Source organism: Thalassophryne amazonica, chromosome 2 (assembly GCF_902500255.1).
Source record: "Thalassophryne amazonica chromosome 2, fThaAma1.1, whole genome shotgun sequence".
Taxonomy (NCBI): Eukaryota; Metazoa; Chordata; class Actinopteri; order Batrachoidiformes; family Batrachoididae; genus Thalassophryne; species Thalassophryne amazonica.
The window spans coordinates 138,140,659-138,153,370 of NC_047104.1; positions in this window are offsets into that span (position 1 = coordinate 138,140,659).

Genomic DNA, 12,712 nt, shown 5'->3' on the forward strand with positions numbered 1-12,712 from the left:
TTACGAATACAAATGGTTAGAATTATGCACACATCTGTTTGGCAGCTATCTTACACCATAGATAATTGGGTTACCGAACCCCAACCCAATTGGTGACACTCAAATGACATAACTTCCTTAAAATGGTTTGCACTGAAACCCCCATACTCACCCAGGCGTTCTACTTTCCAAAAAGTAAAGTACTGGACACCGGAACTAACAGCTCACACTGGAAGTGACTAATAAGAGTTTTATGGCTTAGAATGGGGCCATAGAATACAATGCACGTGGTACAACTACTGACTTTTGAACTGTTTACAGACCGTTTTTGTCCAGTGTAACTTATTTCGGCTCTTTAAAGTGGATCTGACACTTAAAGACAACATAGTCTTATTACATGTAACAAAGGTTATATAATTCGGTCAACCTAAGCATTTTGAAAAAATGGATGCGGTTCTCCCGTTATATACAACATTTGAATGTCCCGCCACTGAAAAATGTGCACACCCCGTGACCAGCTTCCCGCTGAGCACCAAACCTGAAATACGTCACTGCGTGTAGACCGTATCGGCTTGCGCACCTGGCAGCCGTTGTTTACACTTTTTTTAGCGGCAGAAACTTTGATTAAACACAGCTCTCAGGGACTTGTTTGTCGATATGCTTGACCAGTGTGTCGCAGCATATTGCACAAACACAAGGGCAAAAGGTTTTAGCCTTTTCAAGTCCAGGCAGACTGATGGAAAGCCGCGGTGTTGTGTGATGCACTAAATGTCAGGCTGCTGCTCCCTCCGCTCGCACACCCGTATTTGCTCCCAATAGCAGACACTTTCCTCTACTGTCTCCATGTTCTCGCACCGCTCACAGGAACACCTAAAATGTCAACTTCAAATAATATGTTCACAATAATCTTGAAATGGTCAAGGAACTTGTAAAAATATCAGTGCAATATGCAGTAAACACGGTGGCGGCATGTTCACTGTTGTTTTCGGCGATCTTTTTCGAAACGTTCACCATTTATTTCCTATTCTTTCGTGAAAATAATGTAACTAAACACGGATGAATGCAATGCCAGGCACTCAAAAATGGCAAAAACCCGAAGGTAATGACGGTGGTCCGCAAGTAGTAGCTACAGTATACTACTATACTATACTATACTACTATATAGTAGTAGCTACAGTACGGTATAGGTTGGCTTTTACCTAGTTTTATGGTTCTATGTTTCTGATGCTTTTAATTTCTTTGTTCTTATGTGAAGCACTTTGTGATTTCTGTCTTGAAAGGTGCTATATAAATAAACCTTACTTACCTTACTTACTTACAGTATCGCGGCTCTGGAACAATAACAAAGGCGGTAAACAGACGCTAGAATTGAAAATGCTGTAATTATAGTGTTATAAACAGCAGCAACAAAAATCAAAGCCTCCCTTACCATTCCGTACTCTGCAGCCTTTCAAAATCCATCGGAATTGGCACGTCTCTTGCCTCTCTTCTTGCCGTCTTTGCAGAAGGCCACAGGGTGTTTAAAGACACAAGTGCTGGCTCATTGTTTGGGTTTGTGATCGCGTCACATTGAATCTACTCAGAACCCTCTGCGGCAGTAAAAGTCTAAACTGGTTTATCAGTTTCTGACAGTGTGTCGAGTCAATACTAAAAATTAGCGGTTAGCTGTAACTTCTGCTAGTTTTTTATGAGTTTATCGGTATAGCGTTATAAAAGTTAACTTTTCAGTTAGTGGATTAGTGGTTATCAAAGTTAACTTTTCGGTTAGCTGTACCCACCACTGGTGTCATTCATGTTATTGTTTGTATTATTCTAATCTTTCTTGGAAAAAAATGCCTCAGTTTTTTATTTTTTTGTCATCACCCCTCACACCATGGTATTGAAAATGATATAGAGTATAGCAATACCGCTTTCTACTTTAGGACCTAACTGAGACATGTTTGCACAACATTTAGGAGAGGATAACACAATTGTTCTAGACTAATTTGACCCCAAAGAACACCTTGGGATATGTGCCAAAAGTTCTATCCAGGACGTACAGTCTGAAAATTACCACGCCCTTTTTCGTCCCGAGTGTTACTTCAAATACAGCTGTATTTTCTAAACTGCAGCAACTACAGATTTTCCAAGGTACTCAATATGTTCAGAATGACCAGAACATGTTTAGAAGGGTCATAGAAGAGTGTAAAACTTCCCATTTTGATATTTTAAGAGAAAACCACAAGAAAACATTACGTCAAATGACCTACATCCAGTCCGGAATCGTCACATAGTAACTTAAACTTTCCCTGATAATCTTTAAAGCGTTTAAGATCTTTAGATACTGCTGTCTGCTAAATAAACAAGTTTTGTTTAATATTTTTCACTTTAAATCAACTAGCATGTTGCCCACGGGGATCCACGAGCTCTAGATTGGGTAGTGTTTATAAAATAGGTAGCTAACATTTTTCAAGGGTGGTAATAAATTAAGCAATGAGTTGGAACGGAGTGTGAGTCCAGAATGTTTTTAACACGTTAGACCTCAACAGTTTTTAGAAGGGGAACTCAACCCTTTTATTTCCTGTTAATTATGTAATTTTTAACATTAATTTAATGTCTTGTTTTATTTATAAATTGTTTAGGTTCTTGTTATCATATGCACACTATTGTTATTAATTTATTTTATTATTATTCTATTTTGTCATTTGATTATTAAATGGACCACAATGGAAATAAGTGTTTTCGCTTTCTCGTGTCATCCATGTATTTTAATGTATTTTCAACTATATGCACTTACAGTGAACTTACTAAATAAAATCACGCAGTCACGCTTTTAATATAACAATGATTTACTGCCCCCTGCTGGAAAGGAATGTGAGCCCAAAATTTAATTAGCAGCATTAGCTAATATTCATAGCTTCTCCAAAACCATTAGTCCTCTCTCAGTGTTCCATTTTGGTGGCGTTCATCCTTGACCCAAAGTACATAATCATACCAACAGCAAATTGTCAGCTGTGCTCTCGTTATCCCTCATCGAAGTTGCATGCATCATCTAGAACAGTTGAGTTATCTTCTCCTAAATGATGTCTCAGATAGGTCCTCTGCAATTCAGTAGCAACCATTTAATTTTAAAAAAGAATGTGTAAATTGTAAGAGCTTTTCTCTTCCCATTATTTCAGGAGTCTCAGCTTGGTGAGTCCCTGATTAGTTTGCACAAAAAGAAGATGAAGGAAAAAGCAAAGAAGACCTATAAACGGGAAAGCGTTCAATCAGGAGACAGACCTTCAGGTCAACAGATTTGACATAGCGAGGAAGAAACAGCTGCTGAAGAAATGTGAAGAACTGGACACACGGTTCTCCCACAGCAAGGACCGAATGTTCCTCTGAAAAACTGCAAATCTTTAGTTATTGGAAGCTTGTGTATAATATGGGCTTTGTTTCTGTGATTACTGTTGTGTACCACAAAAAAAGACAGTGGAATTAAATTGTACCTCATGGCAATAATGTACCTAAAGTCTCTCTTTGACAGAAGGTAGAATTGAGAATGTAGATCATAAAAGTTTCACAAAGTCATAAAGCAACAGTGACGATGTAGCCTGTTTTTAAAAAGTCATTTTCACATGGTAAATGGTAAATGGACTGCATTTATACAGCACTTTTCCATCTAAACCAGACACTCCAAGCGCTTTAAACATCAATGCCTCACATTCGCCCCCATGTCAGGCTTCTGCCATGCAAGGCACCCACTACACACCGGGAGCAACTAGGGGATTAAGGACCTTGCCCAAGTGATTTTCCAGTCAGGCTGGGATTTGAACCAAGGATCCTCTGGTCTCAAGCCAAATGATTAACCACTAGACCATCACCTCCCCTCAAGTTCACGTTGTATTATTCCTGGTGATGCAGAAGGAAAAAAAATGCATTTCTTTTCTTACAGTAGTGTTCAGAATAATAGTAGTGCTATGTGACTAAAAATATTAATCCAGGTTTTGAGTATATTTCTTATTGTTACATGGGAAACAAGGTACCAGTAGATTCAGTAGATTCTCACAAATCCAACAAGACCAAGCATTCATGATATGCACACTCTTAAGGCTATGAAATTGGGCTATTAGTAAAAAAGTAGAAAAGGTGTTCACAATAATAGTAGTGTGGCATTCAGTCAGTGAGTTCATCAATTTTGTGGAACAAACAGGTGTGAATCAGGTGTCCCCTATTTAAGGATGAAGCCAGCACCTGTTGAACATGCTTTTCTCTTTGAAAGCCTGAGGAAAATGATACGTTCAAGACATTGTTCAGAAGAACAGTGTAGTTTGATTAAAAAGTTGATTGGAGAGGGGAAAACTTATACACAGGTGCAAAACCTTATAGGCTGTTCATCTACAATGATCTCCAATGCTTTAAAATGGACAAAAAAACAGACGCGTGGAAGAAAATGGAAAACAACCATCAAAATGGACAGAAGAATAACCAGAATGGCAAAGGCTCACCCATTGATCAGCTCCAGGATGATCAAAGACAGTCTGGAGTTACCTGTAAGTGCTGTGACAGTTAGAAGACGCCTGTGTGAAGCTAATTTATTTGGAAGAATCCCCCGCAAAGTCCCTCTGTTAAATAAAAGACATGTGCAGAAGAGGTTACAATTCGCCAAAGAACACATCAACTGGCCTAAAGAGAAATGGAGGAATATTTTGTGGAATGATGAGAATAAAATTGTTTTTTTTTGGGGTCCAAGGGCCGCAGACAGTTTGTGAGACGACCCCCAAACTCTGAATTCAAGCCACAGTTCACAGTGAAGACAGTGAAGCATGGTGGTGCAAGCATCATGATATGGGCATGTTTCTCCTACTATGGTGTTGGGCCTATATATCGCATACCAGGTATCATGGATCAGTTTGGATATGTCAAAATGCTTGAAGAGGTCATGTTGCTTTATGCTGAAGGGGACATGCCCTTGAAATGGGTGTTTCAACAAGACAATGACCCCAAGCACACTAGTAAATGAGCAAAATCTTGGTTCCAAACCAACAAAATTAGTGCCTCGCAGATGTGAAGAAATCATGAAAAACTGTGGTTATACAACTAAATACTAGTTTAGTGATTCACAGGATTGGTAAAAAAAAAAGCAGTTTGAACATAATAGTTTTGAGTTTGTAGCGTCAACAGCAGATGCTACTATTATTGTGAACACCCCCTTTTCTACTTTTTTGTTTTTTACTAATAGCCCAATTTCATAGCCTTAAGAGTGTGCATATCATGAATGCTTGGTCTTGTTGGATTTGTGAGAATCTACTGAATCTACTGGTACCTTGATTCCCATGTAACAATAAGAAATATACTCAAAACCTGGATTAATCTTTTTAGTCACATAGCTCTACTATTATTCTGAACACTACTGTATATTTCTGGTATGGTAGAATGGATCACCTTTTAAAGTCCACTGGAAGCTCATTCTTTTGCACAGAATTGACAGCAGAAGTTGAGCGTGTGTTCAAGTCTCTCAGGATTATTCTTCCAACATTTGATGAAGCACCAGCAATTGTTTGTCCTCTGTTAGACAAAACAGCTTGTCATTATGCATAATAATACAAAGGATATAGCACTCTTTATAAACTTTTGGAGTGTGTCAGCACTGAACCACGGCAGAAACAAGTGCACACAGATTGTCAACAATCAACAAGTTTTACTGACAAAACAAATTTCATGTTGTTGATGATTCTACAGACATTGAAGATCTCACACACATATTTAAATGTCATGTATCAGAACATGCCCAGATGCTGCCTGTGATGCTGAATCCACCAACCTGCAGAGCCTCCTTTGAATTCTGGATTGCAACCACCCAGGCACAGAGCCAATCTACAGTGCATCCACAAAGTAATCACAGCGCTGTACTTTTTCCAAATTTTGTTATGTTCACAGCCTTATTGCAAAATGGATGAAATTCATTTTTTAAACTCAAAATTCTACACACAATACCCCATAATGACAATGTGAAAATAACATTTTTTTTTTAGATGTTTGCAAATTTCTTTAAAACTAGTGCACCGTGCTCGTAGAGTGCAAACCTTCGCCAATATCCACTCACTCACTCATCTTCAACCGCTTGCTATAATTAAGGTCGCAGGGGGCTGGAGCCTATCCCAGCAGTCATAGAGCGTGAGGTGGAGTAACACCCTGGACAGGATGCCAGTCTGTCGCAGGGCCACATATAGACAAACAAACATATTCAGACACCTACGGACAATTTAAAATTTCCAATCCACCTAAACTGCATATCTTTGGATATGGGAGGAAGCCGGAGCACCTGGAGAGAACCCATGCAGACACGGGTACAACATGCAAACTCCACACAAAAAATGTCAAGGTCATAGTCCTGTTAGAAGTGGCTTTTTATAAGATAACTTAGATGTGCTCAAATGTCAGGGGGGTTTTTTTTTCTTTTTTTTTTTTGTGGTGTTGTCACGTTTTTTTCGGTTTCAAATCATTTTCATAGTACATTGCTTATCTCTGCTATGCAAAATTTGTCATTGCTTTTTGGAAGATAGATAAATGGGCATAAAATTGGAACCTCCATCCAATTTTGGTGGTGTAGATAAATCCAGTATTAAATTTCAGTATTAAATTCAAATATCTACAAAAGCCACAATCTGGATCAGACCCGGATCAAACTTTGTCAGTTGATAAAGGATCCCATCCTACATAACACTTTCAAATATGAAAGAAATTTGATCTTTTTTGGCAGTTATGATTTTTTTTTTAATTCATTCAATGTTAAAGATAGGGATTTTTCCAGTTTTCCAAAATGTTTCCTGACTTTGACCTTGAAAATTGAATTAGTTCTTGCCTATCTAAAAATTTCATAACAATATATGAAAAACTGGGGGCTCCAGGATGCTCACAAACAAACAAACAGGTGAAAACATAATCTCTGCCAATGATGGCAGATGTAATAAAAAACTAAGAAATTCCATGTACGTAAGTATTCACAGCCTTTGTCATGAAGCTCAGAATTGAGCTCAGGTGCATCCTGTTTTCAGTGATCATCCTTGAGAAGTTTCTACTGTGTGTTGGGCCAGCGGTGTATCGCAGGCCCAACACGTAGACAAATAAACACACTGACTCACACCTACGGCCAATTTGAAGTTGTCAGTTTATCTAACCTGCATTTGGGAGTGGGAGGAAGCCAAAGGACCTGGCCAGGGACCTGGCAAACCTGGGACCTTCTCATCGTGAGGTAACGGTGCTAACCACTAATTCATTCATTCATCAATTTCCCTGAGAAATGACAAAGAAAACATTGTGTCATTGTTTGAGGAAATTAACCTTTTTATCAGCCTCAGATAAGCAGCTGTAAAAGTTGACATGACTTATATCACATCATGTCAGAAAACCCTCTCAGAAATAAGCAGTGTGCATGTAGCAATCTAACAGTAGGTGTCAGCAGAGGGTCACATTTTACATGTGCTGGACTCAGAAAGATCAAAGTGAGGATATATGAGGTCAGTGTGTCCTCAGATCTGTGTGACTCGCTCTGTGTGTTATCTGACTAAGGTGAACCCGACCGTCTTCTCTTTATACACTCCAGCTGATGTGACCCAAAGGACAGCCGGTACATACAGGACGGCTGAGTGTTTTGCTTTCATTGTTCATCACACACCACCAACTGGTTGTCCACTAGGACTGCTGAGTTACACAAATTCCAGGAATCCGAGAGCAACATGCAAGTGTCACCCCATGCAATAGCTGACCTTATTCTCTTCAGGAAGATGTATTCATTCATATTCTCTAGTCACTCATCACAGTGTTGCATTTGACAGCTTGTGGAAAGAAGCTGTGTTTCAGTCTGTTTGACCTGGGTTTGATTGTCCGATACCTTTTCCTGGAGGGGAGGGAGGAAGAACAGGAAGTGACCAGGATGAGTGGGATCCTTCATGATGTTCTTGGCCTTCTTTTGGAGTGGCCCAGTGTAGATGGCTCGGGGGGGGGGGGGGGGGGGGGGGTAATGTGATCCTGATGATTCTCTCTGTGACAGACAAACACATTCACACCTGCTGTCAATTTAAACTTTCCAGTTCATTGAACCCGCATGTCTGTGCACGGGAGAGGAGCCCTCGGAGGGAACCTGTGTGAACATGAGAAGAGCATGCAAACACACATTAGAAAGGACCATGTGGGAAATGACCCCACGAGCAACAGTGCTAACCATGAAGCCATAGAGATACCTTTTTAAAAAAAGGATCTATGCCAGACACAACTCCACATTACATGGATAACGGGGGTCTTGAACCAGGGACTTTCTGCTCTGGAAATAAGGGCACTACCCACTTGGCCACCACATTGCCTTTTCTCATGCTGTTCTAAAAAGCTCCAAGTCTTATCACTACTCTGTGGCCAAAAAGGGTTTTCTGTATTATAAAGGCAGAGTTAAAGCTACATTTCAGCATTTTTTATTCAGGGATGTAACACCAGGAAACATATTTCAGAATCTGCACTAATAATTATTATATTTGCCATCTCAGATGTCTGCCAGATCCCTTTACTCTTCTGATACTGTATTAGGACATAAATACATCCAGCTGTGTTGCTAATCTGAACAGGACATGGGGATTTTGGTGAATCCTGCTTTTAAAATTTCAAGTCATACGCTTTATAATGTATGTAGACCATGTGTGTGTGTATGTGTGTGTGTGTGTGGGGGGGGGGGGGGGGGGGGGGGGGGGGTATGAAAAACAATCAGGTGATACTGTCAACAACACTGTCAATAGTATATAATAACATATTTCAACAAATGTCGTATAACCTGATCATCCTCAAATTCAAACTTGATACACTCACTTATGGTGTCCAGTTCAAATGTAATGAAAAAAAAAAAGTTCAAGTTGCCATGTGCACAAGAAAATGTGAGTTATGCACTTACGTATCTTTTTATATCTCAGTTTTACTGCCACTGGGAGATAAATATGCCTCAATTGTGTAGACCCAGGTGAAAAAAATTTAAATAAAAAGAAATACAAAAAGAAATACAGGTTTGATGGGTTCAAATTTGACAGTGGAGACACAAGAGGAGAACAGTGGTGCAAATGCAGAAACAGGTGTGTGTGTTAGTTTGCATGCACAAACTAACATGAGCATTCGCTAATTAATATTTAATAACATATTGTGAGCCAACAAACATGATTAATGTTGATGTTAAATGTACCGATCTTTGATAGAGACACTGTAATCTTTTGTTCACAGTGAGATCATTGAAGATAGTTCTTAAATATTTCAAAAGTAGAACTGGAATTTTGTCCTTTTTGGGGGGTGGGTGATAAGTAGCAGTATGAAACCTTATTTAGTTCTATAGAAATGTGTAAACGTGTTTTAAAAATCACTAGTTAGCTAAGACATACATTTCCTGTATATTTGTTTTATGAATTGTTTGTAAATTGTGTCTGTAGCATGACGCAAACAGAGGGTCACCCGTTTGAGTCTGGCCTGCTTGAGGTTTCTTCCTCAAATCATCACAGGGAGTTTTTTTCTTACCACTGTTGCCTGTGTGCTTGCTCTGGGGGTTGGTAAGGTTAGATCTTACTTGTGTGAAGCGCCTTGAGGCAACTTTGTTGTGATTTGGCACTTTATAATTGAAAATAAATTGAAAAAATTGAAGATGCTATTGCATTTTTGATTAATGGTATAACTTATGGCCTATTGGCATCCTTTGGGCTAAAAGAGAGTCCCACTTTGGTCCTGACCCCATGACCATGCCTACAGTTAAAGCAAAGGTTACCAACACAGCTCCGAGAGATCATCTACCCATCATGTTGTCCATGTGTCTACCTGCTGTAACCACAGCTGTTGATTGGCTGAGCAATGAGCATCCCTGACTGAGTTCATTAGCAGTGGGTGGAGCAGGGAGAGTTCAAAAAGATGCAGGGCAGATGATCTCCAGGATCAGGGTTAGTGACCCTTTGACCACTGACACCACCTAAAAAGTCTGTGGTATCATATGGTGCAACAGCACAGTGCACAGAAGAGACAGCAGAACTAAAGTGTGTGTGATGTGTCCTCAGGTTTCAGGTTACTTTATTCCAGACATGTCAAAACCCACATGAACAAAACATTATAAATACACCCACATCTACATATCTTGAACACTAAAGAGATTTGAATATATCGATACATATACACATACATACATACATACATACATACCTGCATATAAACATATTTACACATACACATACCCTCTCATATGTGCACATACACATATGTTTAAGCATATACATATCTCGTATAATCCATTCAGACATAGGGCCAAATACAAAAGTATTTCTATTTGAAAATACTTAAATACATTTTTCGGAGTATTTGTATTTGTATTTTCTGATTTTGAATTCAAAGTATTTGTATTTGTATTTCAAATACATCGCCGATCCCAAGTATTTCCAAATACTTTTACAAATACTTTTTCAAATACTTTTCAAACTTGGGAATCTCTGTGACACCGTGTTGAATATAGATTGTGATAGTTTGATTATTGCCTGTGATATTGTAATAGTGAATTTGTGATAAAACATTCAATCCTTTACTTATCAATAGTATTTGGTCATGCTATTTTCACAATAAATTGTCACCGGTTTATCAGTTTTTGTGTTGCTTTGTTGTTTATAGTTCATAGAAAGTATTTGTATTTGTATTTGAAATACTCAAAATATAAAGTATTTGCATTTATATTTGTATTTGAAAAAGTACAAAGTATTTGTATTTGTATTTGGAATTCGAAAATCTAAAGTATTTGTATTTGTATTTAAATACTATGCAACGTATTTGACCCCATGTCTGAATCTATTTGAAGTTGTTTTCCTTTTCCTTTTCCTTTTTCTGAATAGACATTTACTAATTGAATAAAATAAAGGTATTCAATTGTAAATTAAATAAATATTTTCTCAATGTTTATACCCTATCTATATATCCATACTATGCTCATATAACACACATATGAATACACATCCTACACATATGCCCATTTTGCCCATCCTCCTGTCTCTAATGTTTTGGACAAACAGAAGAGTTGACCTCATTGAGTTCCTCATCACTTTAACAACACTTTTCTGACTGTGAAAGCACTGGACCAGTGTGTGTGTGTGTGTGTGTGTGTGTGTGTGTGTGTGTGTGTGTGTGTGTGTGTGTGTGTGTGTGTGTGTGTGTGTGTGTGTGTGTGTGTGTGTGTGTGTGTGTGTGTGCAGCCAGCTGATGGGAGTCCACTGAGCGACAGAATTGATCCATTTTGCTTTCATTAGACAGTGAATAAAGATGCTCCTCCAGTCATGAATAATTTGTTGCATCCTGGCTCCCTGCTGTGAGTCACCTCAGATGTTGGGCTTTAATTAGCCGGAGTCCCATCTGAAAATACTTATTTAAAAGGGAGAAGACCAGCTTGATCAGTGCAGTCACTCATCTGCCCTTTCTAAGAAAACATCTGGGAAATTAAATGGCTTTTGGGAACTACAATGGAACATGTCTGATCAAACCTGAGCGCTCATCCAGAAGAGGTGAACCTGCACCACTAATCAGCTATATTCCATCATGTGGAAAAAACAAACAAACAAAATTGGTGATAAATCTCAGCTAATCTATCTTCCCTTTGTTCCTGTGTCTAATTGTGTGTTGCTTCTATTGACTGGGAGATGGAAAATTTACAACCATGACGCAGGTTGGGCCTGACGCACGCTATGGGCGGATTTCCTGCTCAAACACTGCAAAAAATATTCAGCAGTGATTGATTTAATTTCAACACATAAGTGAGGACATATACTCAACATAAATGAATGTAACGGTTGTTTTTGCTCCCATTTTTCCCTGAGTTGAAGCAAAAGTTCTATGATTTATTCTATGCACACAATTTTTTTAAAATTTTTGTTTGCAAATTTTGTTCAAAAATTATTTTATTGTTATGTTATTGTTAATATATCCTACATGCATGGCACAGCCAGACACGTTCTCAGTTTGGGAATGGGTCTGGTACCTCTCTATCAGAGGCACGTGACACAGGTAGAGCGACAACCAGACTAGGGCAGGGATTAAAGTTCTCCCTCGCTACAACAGATTTCTGTCAGTTGGGCTGCCAAAAAGCAGAGTTCACACTGACGCTGTCCTGATGCAAATCAAGGCTGGACACAAATATAAAATTTGCTACGTTTAAAAATGGATTTTTAGAATAACGTCTCTGTTTTGTTTTCTCTCCTGGCAGCGAGTCCTTGTGTCTGTTCCATTGCGTCCTGTCTGCACTCTGCAGGAAGAGGAGGAGGGGACGGTGTGTTTGAGTGTCTCACAGTGCCACGGTGACGACACAGCGAATAAAGTGCAGCATTTTAAAAACACATTTTAAAACTTTTCAAGTCTGCTCTGAGTGTCTCTGTGAGTATCCTTGCTGTGGTTAAACTAAAAACACAGCTGCAGATCCATGACGCATCAACAACAAACACTAACGCCCCCCCCAAAGTACACCTAAAATCTCTTTCTGAGGATGACATGATGTAAAGTGTGCTCATAAAACCTTCTTACCTCTCAATCAGGTAGCGCTTTCTGCATAAATACATAAATTCTTGATTGTTTCTGCTCAGAGACTGCAAATCGGGGCCAAATCCAGATCCACATCTGATCCAGATTATGGATTCTGTGGACATTTGAATTTAATATTGAAAACATTTTGCATTATACCTCAATCAAAAGTACCTCAGTCACTGCCATGTTTCTGTTATGGTTGCAA